The sequence below is a fragment of the Lynx rufus genome, unplaced genomic scaffold, assembly GCF_022079265.1.
Source record: "Lynx rufus isolate CCGP_SWC_20201006 ecotype Redwood Valley unplaced genomic scaffold, mLynRuf1.p SCAF_14, whole genome shotgun sequence".
Lineage (NCBI taxonomy): Eukaryota > Metazoa > Chordata > Mammalia > Carnivora > Felidae > Lynx > Lynx rufus.
In genome coordinates, this window is record NW_025814828.1 from 43,047,498 (window position 1) to 43,058,434 (window position 10,937).

The window sequence follows — 10,937 nt, forward strand, 5'->3', positions numbered from 1 at the left end:
TACCCTCTTGTGTGCTATGGAAACCACATGCGGAAAAATTAAAGTGAAAATGGGAGCAGAACCATTCAAATCTCTAGAACCCCAGCGAGAGCAAATGTACATTTTTATAATCCAGGGCACATGGAACCTCACAGAAAAAGACAATATCTGCTGAATATGGGTTCAGAAACGAACAATAGAAATATACTTGCAAAAGAAATGATACACCATGAAGGAGAGTCACCAGGTGGCACAAGGAATAGAATTAGTATCCCCAAGAAATACTGATGAGAACTACTAGTCTTTTCTTGAGAGTGAAATAAGGACATTTTCAGAAAAAACAAACCTAAGAAAGTGTAGCAATAATAGACTGTCACTAGAATAACTATTGAAAGATATACTTCAGGAAGAAGGTAATTGAAATCAGGAAGAAGGGGTGAACAGGAGGCAAGGAAGAGTGGACAAAAACTGACAAATGTGGGGAAATCTAAGTAGGTGTTAACTATATAAAACAATAATATTGAATACTATGGAGGTATAAAAACAAGCTGGCACCAAACAATGGAGCACAAAAACATCTAAGACAGTGGGAGACTATTAATATTTAAAGCATTCTGAAGCTCTTGTGTTGTTTGGAAGAAGGGTAGGGATATTTGGACCTGAATTTGGACCTTGTTAACTCAAGATAAATGTTTAAACATTTAAGAATATGGGCTTCTAGTTTCTGGCAATGGCAGGCTTGGTTATTTTATTCAACTTCTCTATTGAAGTAATGAAGTATGCTGGATAAAATCCTTCAAAACCACTTTTTTAAAAAAAATATTTACTTTTGAGAGAGAGAGTGCACGTGAGTGGGGAAAAGGGGCAGAGAGAGAGAGGGACAGAGAGAGCCCCAAGCTCCACTAACAGTACAGAGCCTGACTCTTGGGGCTCGATCTCACCAACCCTGAGATCATGACCTGAGCTGAAATCAAGAGTCAGACGCTTAATTGACTGAGCCACCCAGGTGCCCTGTAAACTTTTTTAAATAATTTTTTTCAATGTTTATTTATTTTCTAGAGAGAGAGAGAGAGAGAGAGAGAGAGTACATGTGCGCACACACAAGTAGGGGAGGGGCAGAGAGAGAGGGGACAAAGGATCCAAAGCAGGCTCTGGGCTGACAGCCCAGAGCTGGATGCGGGACTCGAACTCATGAACTGTGAGATCATGACCTCAGCCAAAGTCAGACGCATAACTGACTGAGCCACCCAGGTGCCCCTCAAAACCACTTTAAAAGGACTGAAGAGCCAAGAGGACAGAGGAAAATGTCCAGGCCAAATTTGGATGAAAGCTTGTAACCAGACAGGTAAGCAGAATATTGGTGCACCAAAGCAATTTGCTCTGAGCATATTTGCCTACATTGCCCACCTGAGCATTGACTCAATGGCCACATAGGGCTAGAGAGACAGAAGTTAAGGCTTAGGGGCAGCCCGAGGTAGGAGTTTAATAAAAGAACCTCTCCACATTGAGCTGAGACCCCAATGGGCTACATCCGCTGCATAAGGGCCAACCAGAATGAACATACCTATTCCCAGCAATCCCAGAGAACTGTACTGAACGGCTGCCTTGACACCAAGCAGAACTCTTTTGCTTAAAATAAAAGGGGGGGGGTAAAAGGAGGGAGTGCATATACCTTTTTGAATTAGTGTTTTCGTTTTCTTTGGGCAAATGCCCAGCAGTGGAATTACTGCATCCTATGGTATCTTTATTTTTAATTTTTTGAGGCACCTCCGTACTATTTTCCACAGTGGCTGTACCAATTTACAATCCCACCAATTTACAGTTTACATCCCACTATGAGGGTTCCTTTTACTCCACATTCTCACCAATACCTGTTGTTTCTTGTGTTTTTGAGTCTGGCCATTCTGGCAGGTGTGAGGTAATATCTTATGGTTTTGATTTGCATTTCCCTGATGATGAGTGATGTTGAGCATCTTTTCATGTGTCTGTTGGCCATCTGTATGTCTTCTTTGGAGAAAGGCTTATTCATGTCCTCTGCCCATTTTTAATTTTTAATTGTTTTTTGTTTATTTTTTAAAAAAGATTCTCCATTAAGTTTATTTTGCAAACATTTTGTATTTTATATTTTATTGGCTTACATGGTTATAAGGAGAAAACTGTATGCAATTTTAAACACTGAACTATTTATCATTTTAATATGAATTCAGATATACTTTATTTCTTTTTAATTATTTATTTATTTAAATTTTATTTTTTAAATTTACATCCAAATTAGCATATATCATATAACAATGATTTCGGGAGTAGATTCCTTAGTGCCCCTTACCCATTTAGCCCACCCCCCCTCTCACAACCCCTCCAGTAACCCTCTGTTTGTTCTCCATATTTAAGAGTCTCTTATGTTTTGTCCCCCTCCCTGTTTTTATATTAGTTTTGCTTCCCTTCCTTTGTGTTCATCTGTTCCAGATCTTAAAGTCCTCATATGAGTGAAGTCATATGATATTTGTCTTTCTCTAACTGACTAATTTTGCTTAGCATAATACTTTCCTGTTCCATCCACGTAGTTGTAAATGACAAGATTTCATTCTTTTTGATTGCTGAGTAATACTCCATTGTATGTATGTGTGTGTGTATATATATATATATATATATATATATATATATATATATATATACCATATCTTCTTTATCCATTCATCCATCAATGGACATTTGGACTCTTTCCATACTTTGGCTATTGTTGATAGTGCTGATATAAACATTGGGGTGCATGTGTCCCTTTGAAACAGCACACCTGTATCCCTTGGATAAATGCCTAGCAGTGCAATTGCTGGGTCATGGGGTAGTTCTATTTTTCATTTCTTGAGGAACCTCCATACTGTTTTCCAGAGTGGCTGCGCCAGCTTGAATTCCCACCAACAATGCAAAAGAGATCCTCTTTCTCCATAGCCTTGCCAACATCTATTGTTGCCTGAGTTGTTAATGTTAGCCATTCTGACAGGTGTAAGGTGGTATCTCATTGTGGTTTTGATTTGTATTTCCCTGATGATGAGTGATGTTGAGCATCTTTTCATGTGTCTGTTGGCCATCTGTATGTCTTCTTTGGAAAAAGGTTTATTCACGTCCTCTGCCCATTTTTAATTTTTAATTTATTTTTTATGTTTATTTTTTTAAAAAGATTCTCCAGTAATTTTATTTTGCAAACATTTTGTATTTTATGTTTTATTGGCTTACACGTTATAAGGAGAAAAGTGTATACAATTTTGAACACTGAACTACTTATCATTTTAATATGAATTCAGATATACTTTATGTTTATTTCTAATTGACCTTCAAGTTGCAGCAGCTCATGAGTTTAGTGGAAGTATTCTTTATTTTGTATTTTTTTTATTCTTTTATTTTTTAATTTTAATTTTATTTTTATTATTTTTAAAGATAATTTATTGTCAAGGTAGCTAACATACAGTGTATACAGTGTGCTCTTGGTTTCAGGGGTAGATTTCCATGAAGTATAAGTATTCTTGCCATCCCATCCCACTTAGTCAAAGAGTTCAAGATACATATACAAAACACACATGTAAACAGACACAAGCCTTTGTAAAGTAAACAAATCTTTTATAATGTAAATAACTGTTCTTTTTTGGAACTTTCTACATGCAGTTCATGTCTTTTCTGAAACTGAGATAGTCACACTTATTTGACACAATCTTTATAAAGCAAAGTGTTTATCACTTTGCAAACTCAAGTAATTCTTGAGAGCAACATTTTTTTTATTGATCTAAAAAGAATGGAGTGTGGAAGGCCAAAGAGGAAAAATCACTTCAAATGATCAAAACAGAAGAAGACTGAAAATAATATACCTAATCATGTAGGGAGTAAAATTTTAGGTATAGATTCTATTGAAAATATTGATATTCAAAGGAATAGCTTTGGACCCATTGCCAACACTTAGATTTTTTTCAGTTAATTAAAACCAAGCATGTTGGTTTTATTTAGGAAGATACATTGTCTATTTTAAAAATATTTTTTTTTATTTTTGAGAGAGACAGAGAGTGTGAGCAGGGGAGGGGCAGAGAGAGAGAGAGAGGGAGACAGAGTATCTAATTGGCTGGGTCTCCACACTGACAGGCAGCGAACCTGATGCAGGAATTGCAAGATCACTACCTGAGCCAAAGTCAGTCACTCAAAGGACTTAGCCACCCAGGTGCCCCAGGAAGATACATTAAGTCTTTGAAGTAAGAATGAAAGGGTTGTACAATTTAATTTCTACATAAACGATTGTTTGAATATACAAAGTATCAAATATAAACAGTAGTGTAGCAAGAAAATAAATTGGCAGAAATAATTACTCAGCCAGTAGCAATAATTAAGACCACCATTTGAAAGATCTTCTATACACAAAGAATGAAGGAATATTGTTATAAGATTTTACAGCACACAACTGAATTCAATCCTAATTCATTCCTATTATGCTTCTTTCTTCTTCAGTATTAGTGGACACCCACATTACCTCCTGTCAATACATTGTGTTTATTATGTGAACTATCACAGGCAGGTAACGTCTTAGAATGCGAACACCTACAATAAGCTGCTTTAGTGAGACCCAAATCTTCAATGTTTATTTCATTCACCACTTTGAGATTTTCCTTTTGTATTTTAAGATTAATCAAGCTGTCCTGTTGTTTTTCCTTCTGGAGAAATGGGCGAATTGCAAGGTAGCCAAGCCATTCTGAAACTGTGAGCTGAGTGAACCTGGTAATGCTCTCAGGGACAGGGCCGCTCTAGATACACGGAGAGCAGCACCTTCCTGATGTGGGCCACACTCTCCAGTGCCATCCTTGCCAGCAGCATCCACTGCTTCCAGAGGCACCCCCCCCAGTTGAGTTGCTGCACCTGCTGCCCAAGAGCAGAAGTGGTGGGCGGGATGCATTGTAGCCTAGGTCCCACCACTGGGCAGGCCTCTGCCCATTTTTAAATCAGATTATATGTTTTTTTTAATGTTTATTTATTTTGAGAAAGAGAGAGGGCAGGAGGAGGGGCAGAGAGAGGGAGAGGAGAGAGGCAATCTCAAGCAGGCTCCAAGCTTTCAGTGTGGAGCCCCACACGGGCCTCGATTCCACATATTGTGAGATCATGACCTGAGTTGAAATCAAGAGTCAGACGCTTAACCAACTGAGCCACCCAGGCACCCCAGATTATTTGTTTATTTTGGTGTTGAGTTGTATAAGTTATTTATATATTTTAGGTATTAACCCCTTATCATATCTATGATTTGCAAACATCTTTTCCCATTCAGTAGGTTGCTTCTATGTTTTGTTGATAGTTTCTTTCTCTGTGCAGAAGCTTTTTACTATATGCATTGCAGCGCTATTTATAAGAGCCAAGATATGGAAGCAGTCCAAGACCATTGATAGATTAATGAAAAAAGAAGATGTGGTATATATATATATGTACATATATGATGGAATATTACACAGCCATAAAAAAGGATGAGGTCTTGCCATTTGCAACAACATGGATGGACCCAGAGGGTATTATGCCAAGTGAAGTAAATCAGAGAAAGACAAATACCATATGATTTCACTTATATGTGGAGTCTAAAAAACACAACAAATGAATAAACAACAGAAGCAGACATATAAACCCAGAGAACAAACTGATGTTTGCCAGAGGAGAAGAGGGTGGGGGATGGGCAAAAAGGGTGACAGGGAGAGGGACATACAGGCTCCCAGTTGTGGGATGAATAATTCATGGAATAAAAGGTACAGCATAGGGAATATAGTCAATGGTATTGTACACAGACACACATATATATTTCCTTCACCTAAGTATTAATACACTTTTTTATAGCATAGTTAGAAATAATGACCACAGTCTATAAAACAAGTCTCAATAAATACCACAGCATTAGTTTCATTCAGACTACCTTCCCTGATTATGATTAAGTTCTAAATAAAAAACAATAACCACAAAACTGTTAAAAGAGGTTTTTTTTGGAATGTTTAAAAAACACTTTTATATAACTCATGGGTTAAAGGTAAATCATAATGTGAATTAAAAAGTATTTAGAACTGAATGATCATATAGATATCAAAACTTGTGGGATATAGTTGAAGCAGAACTTAAAGGGAACCGTATAGCCTTGAAATCTTTTTATTAGAACACAAGTCTAAAATGTAACAAATTTAAGCTTCTGATTCAAGAAGTTAGAAAAGTGGCAACAAATTAAACCTAATGAAAGCAAAAGAAAAGGCATAATCTAATAAGACCATGAAGTGATGAAATAGAAAACAAGGATGCAAAGGAGAAGATCAATAAAATCAAAACTTTGTCCTTTGGAAAGAGAAACTTCTGGCAAGATTGAACAAGAAAACAAAAGAGAAGGCATAAGTGAATAATATTGGGAATGAATAGAGGGACAGAACTGCAGGCACTACAGAGATTTTTTAAAATTAAATTAAATTAAATTAAATTAAATTAAATTAAATTAAATTAAATTAAATTAAATTAAATTTAGGGGTGCCTGGGTGGCTCAGTCAGTTAAGAGTTGGACTCCTGATTTTGGATCAAGTCATGATCTCATGGTTCATGAATTCAAGCCCATATCAGGCTCTGTGCTGACAGTTTGGGGTCTGCCTGGGATTCTCTCTCACCCTATCTCTCTGCCCATCCCCTGCTCTTGCTCTCTCTCTCTCAAAAAAAAAAATAAACTAATAAAAAATTTTAAATTATATTTAATTTGACTTTTTTTTTTAAATTTTTTTTTTAACGTTTATTTATTTTTGGGACAGAGAGAGACAGAGCATGAACGGGGGAGGGGCAGAGAGAGAGGGAGACACAGAATCGGAAACAGGCTCCAGGCTCTGAGCCATCAGCCCAGAGCCCGACGCGGGGCTCGAACTCCCGGACCGCGAGATCGTGACCTGGCTGAAGTCGGACGCTTAACCGACTGCGCCACCCAGGCGCCCCTAATTTGACTTTTAAGTAGGCTTCACACCTAATGCACAGCCTAATGCAGGGCTTGAACTCACAAACTGTGAGATCAAGACTTGGGCTGAGATCAAGGGTCAGACACTTAATTTACTGAACCATCCAAGAGCCCCCTGACAGAAATTTTTTTATTTTATTTTATTTTTTATTTTAAATGTTTTATTTTTGAGAGAGAGCAAGTGGGGGAGGTGCAGAGAGAAGGGGACAGAGGATCTGAAGCCAGCTCCATAGTGACAGCAGAGAGCCTGATGCGGAGCTTGAACTCACCAACCATGAGATCACAACCCAAGTCAAAGTCGGAGGCCCACCTGACCAAGCCACCCAGGCATTCCTATTTTGTTTTTAAAGTTTGTTAAGCTTATTTTTTTGAGAGGGAGAGCACGCATGCATGAGCAGGGGAGGGGCAGAGAGAGAGGGAGAGAGAGAGAATCCCAAGCAGGCTCTGCACTGTCAGTGCAGAGCCTGATGTGGGGCTCAAATCACGAATGTGAGATCATGACCCAATCTGAAATCAAGAGTCAGACACCTAACTGAGCCACCCAGGCAGCCCCAACAGAGATTTTAAAATAATTTTAAAATACTATAAACAACTTTCTACCAAATACATATAATAATATGGATGAGATGAACAATTTTCTAGAAAAACATAACTTTGCAAAACTTGTTTAAGAAGAAATAGCCTAAAAATATATACACATTTAAAAAATTGAATCAAAAAAGTTTTCTTTTTTTTTTAAGTTTATTTTGAGAGAGAGAGAGAACAAGCAGTGGAGGGGCAGAGGGAGAAGGAGAGAGAGAATTCCAAGCAGGCTCCTGCACTGTGTAGAGCCTGATGTGGGGCTTGATCTCATGAACCCATGAGATCATGACCTGAGCAGAAATAGAGTTGGTCGCTTAACTGACTGAGCCACCCAGGTGCCCCTAAAAAAAGTTTTCTAAGGTAAGATCTACCTACTTAGAAACCTACTTAATACAAACTATTTCAGGAAATGTAAAAAGAGGAAACACTCCCATATCATTGTATGCAATTGATATATAGCCTTTATGGAGAATAACCAATCTCACATACAAACTTAGATACAAAAATCCTTAAAATGCTAGCAAACCAAAGTAGCAATGCATATGAAAAAGATATATCATGACCAAATTTTATTTTTCTCAAGAATGCAAGTATGGCTTAATATTAGAAAATTGATTGAGACTTCTGGTCAAAGATGGAGGGTTGAATCTCACATTAGTTTTTCCTCCCTCCTGAGACATTACTAAATGGATAGCAAAGGGATTGTAGAAAGCAAAAAATCCACAAAGACAGAGAGTATGCAAGAGCAATAAAATTGGGGGACCTAGAAAGCTCAGTTTTCAACTCCAACATAAAAAAATTTAGAAGTTATTGCTCCCATGCTTACAATAAGAATGCTGGGCCAACTGAAAATAGATGATTTTCTTAGACCCATTGGAGAACTGAAGTCACAGGGCAACATGCCACCTTGAAATCTGGAGACACAGGCAGATACAAAGAAATTCGGTACCTGAGTTGTGCTTATCTGGAATGGAAGCCAGTATAAGCAATAGAGTTAAGACCACGTATTTGACTAGTAATTTGGACATATTGCTGGAAACTGTGGGCTGGTGTGCACACACACACACAGGGAATATATCATTATATCTCTATATATCTATCATTATGTCTACATATAGAGAGAGGGATAGCCTGTTAACCCTGATTCTTTGAATAACCCTACTAATACAAAAACAGAAGAAATAGTTGAAGCTATTTGAAGCAGTAATGGCCAAAAATGGTCCCAAGTTAATGATTGACACAAAACCACAAATCTGGAAAGCTCAGAGAACAGCAAGGAAGATAAACACCAAACAAAACAAAATAAAACACAAAAAGCCCACACCTAACTTCAGAAAACTAAGGACAGAGAAAATCTTAAAGGAATACAGAGAAAGCAGATAACTGAGTAGTCCCAAGAAAGCTGAATCCTAAAATGGTAGTGGACCAAGTAGAGAGGCAATCCCATTTTACACAATGAGATTCTCAAAAACTTTTAGGAATTGATGGCATCAATAACTTCTGAAGGTAGGGGTGATGGTGAGACTAAAAATAGGAGGCTTGGTTAAAAAATCATTTAAGAAGCAGTTAGTGCACAAAGAAAAGCCGGGAAGCCAATGATTTCACTGGCAAATTCTACCAGATGTTCAAAAGAGAATTATGAACAATCTTTTACAAGTCTCCCACAAAGTACAAGAGGACGAACACTTCCCAGCTGATTGTATGAAGCTTATATTACCTTCATACCAATGCCAGACAAAAACATTACAAGAAAACTATAGACCAATATATTTTATGAAAATAGATGTGAAACTCCTCAACGAAATGCTAATAAACTGAGTACAGCAGCATATTAAAAGGATTATAAACCATGACAAAGTCGGATTCGTCCCATGGTGCAAGATTGAGTCAACGTATGAAAATCAAACAATGAAGGCACCTGGGTGGCTCAGTCGGTTAAGTGTCCAACTTTGGCACACGTCATGGTCTCAGAGTATGTGAGTTCGAGCCCCGCATCGGGCTCTATGCTGACAGCTCAGAGCCTGGAGCCTGCCTCAGATCTGTGTCTCCCTCTCTCTCTGCCCCTTCCCCACTTGCTGTCTCTCCCTCTCAAAAAATGAATAAACATTAAAAATTAAAAAAAATCAATCAATGTAATACACCCTATTGATAGAATGAAGTGAAAAAACTCCATGATAATTTCAACAGATTTGATAAAAAACAAACAATATCAAGAGTTAGCAAAGATATGGAGAAACTGGAACTCTTGAACATTGCTGGTTGGAATATAAAATGATGCAGCTGCTTTGGAAAACAGTTTGGCAGTTCCTCAAAAAGTTGAAGACAGAGTTATCATATGACCCAGCAATTCCACTCCTAGGAATATACCCAAGAAATATGAAAACATGCACACACAAAAACTCATAGATATACGTTTATGGCAGAATTATTCATAATAGCCCAAATCCAGAAAGAACCCAAATTACCCTAAACTGGTGAATGGAAAACAAAATATGGCATATCTATACAATGGAATATTCAGCTACAAGAGGAATGAAGTATGTGCTACAACACATGTGCTACAAACGTAGGTGAATCTTGAAAACATTACGAAGTGAAAGAAGCCAGACACAAAGTATCATGCATTGTATGATTCCATGTATAGGAGATGCTCATGATAGGCAAATCCATAGAGCCGGAAATTAGATTAGTGGTCACTTGGGGCTGAGGGGAAGGGGGAATGTCAGTGACTGCTAAGGGACAGGGTTTCCTTTTGGGTTGATAAAAATGTTCTGGAATTAGAAAATGGTGATTATTGCATAATCCTGTGAATATACTAAAATCCACCAAATTGTACACTTTAAAAGTGCGAGTTTTAGCTTCTGCATAGCAAAGGAAACAATCAACAAAACTAAAAGGCAACCAACAGAATGGGAAAAGATATTTGCAAATGACATATCAGACAAAGGGCTAGTATCCAAAATCTATAAAGAGCTCACCAAACTCCACACCCAAAAAACAAACAACCCAGTGAAGAAAAGGGGCAGAAAACACGAATAGACACTTCTCTAAAGAAGACATCCGGATGGCCAACAGGCACATGAAAAGATGCTCAACGTCGCTCCTCATCAGGGAAATACAAATCAAAACCACACTCAGATATCACCTCACGCCAGAGTGGCCAAAATGAACAAATCAGGAGACTATAGATGCTGGAAAGGATGTGGAGAAACAGGAACCTTCTTGCACTGTTGGTGGGAATGCAAACTGGTGCAGCCACTCTGGAAAACAGTGTGGAGGTTCCTCACAAAATTAAAAATAGACCTACCCTATGACCCAGCAGTAGCACTGCTAGGAATTTACCCAAGGGATACAGGAGTACTGATGCATAGAGGCATTTGTACCCCAA

The 10,937-nt window shown here is 37.9% G+C and overlaps 1 pseudogene; it reads right to left on the reverse strand.

Moving 5' to 3' along the window:
• Positions 1 to 4,446: 4,446 nt before the first annotated feature.
• LOC124509250 (CDGSH iron-sulfur domain-containing protein 2-like) lies at positions 4,447 to 4,815 on the reverse strand (annotated as a pseudogene).
• Positions 4,816 to 10,937: the final 6,122 nt, after the last annotated feature.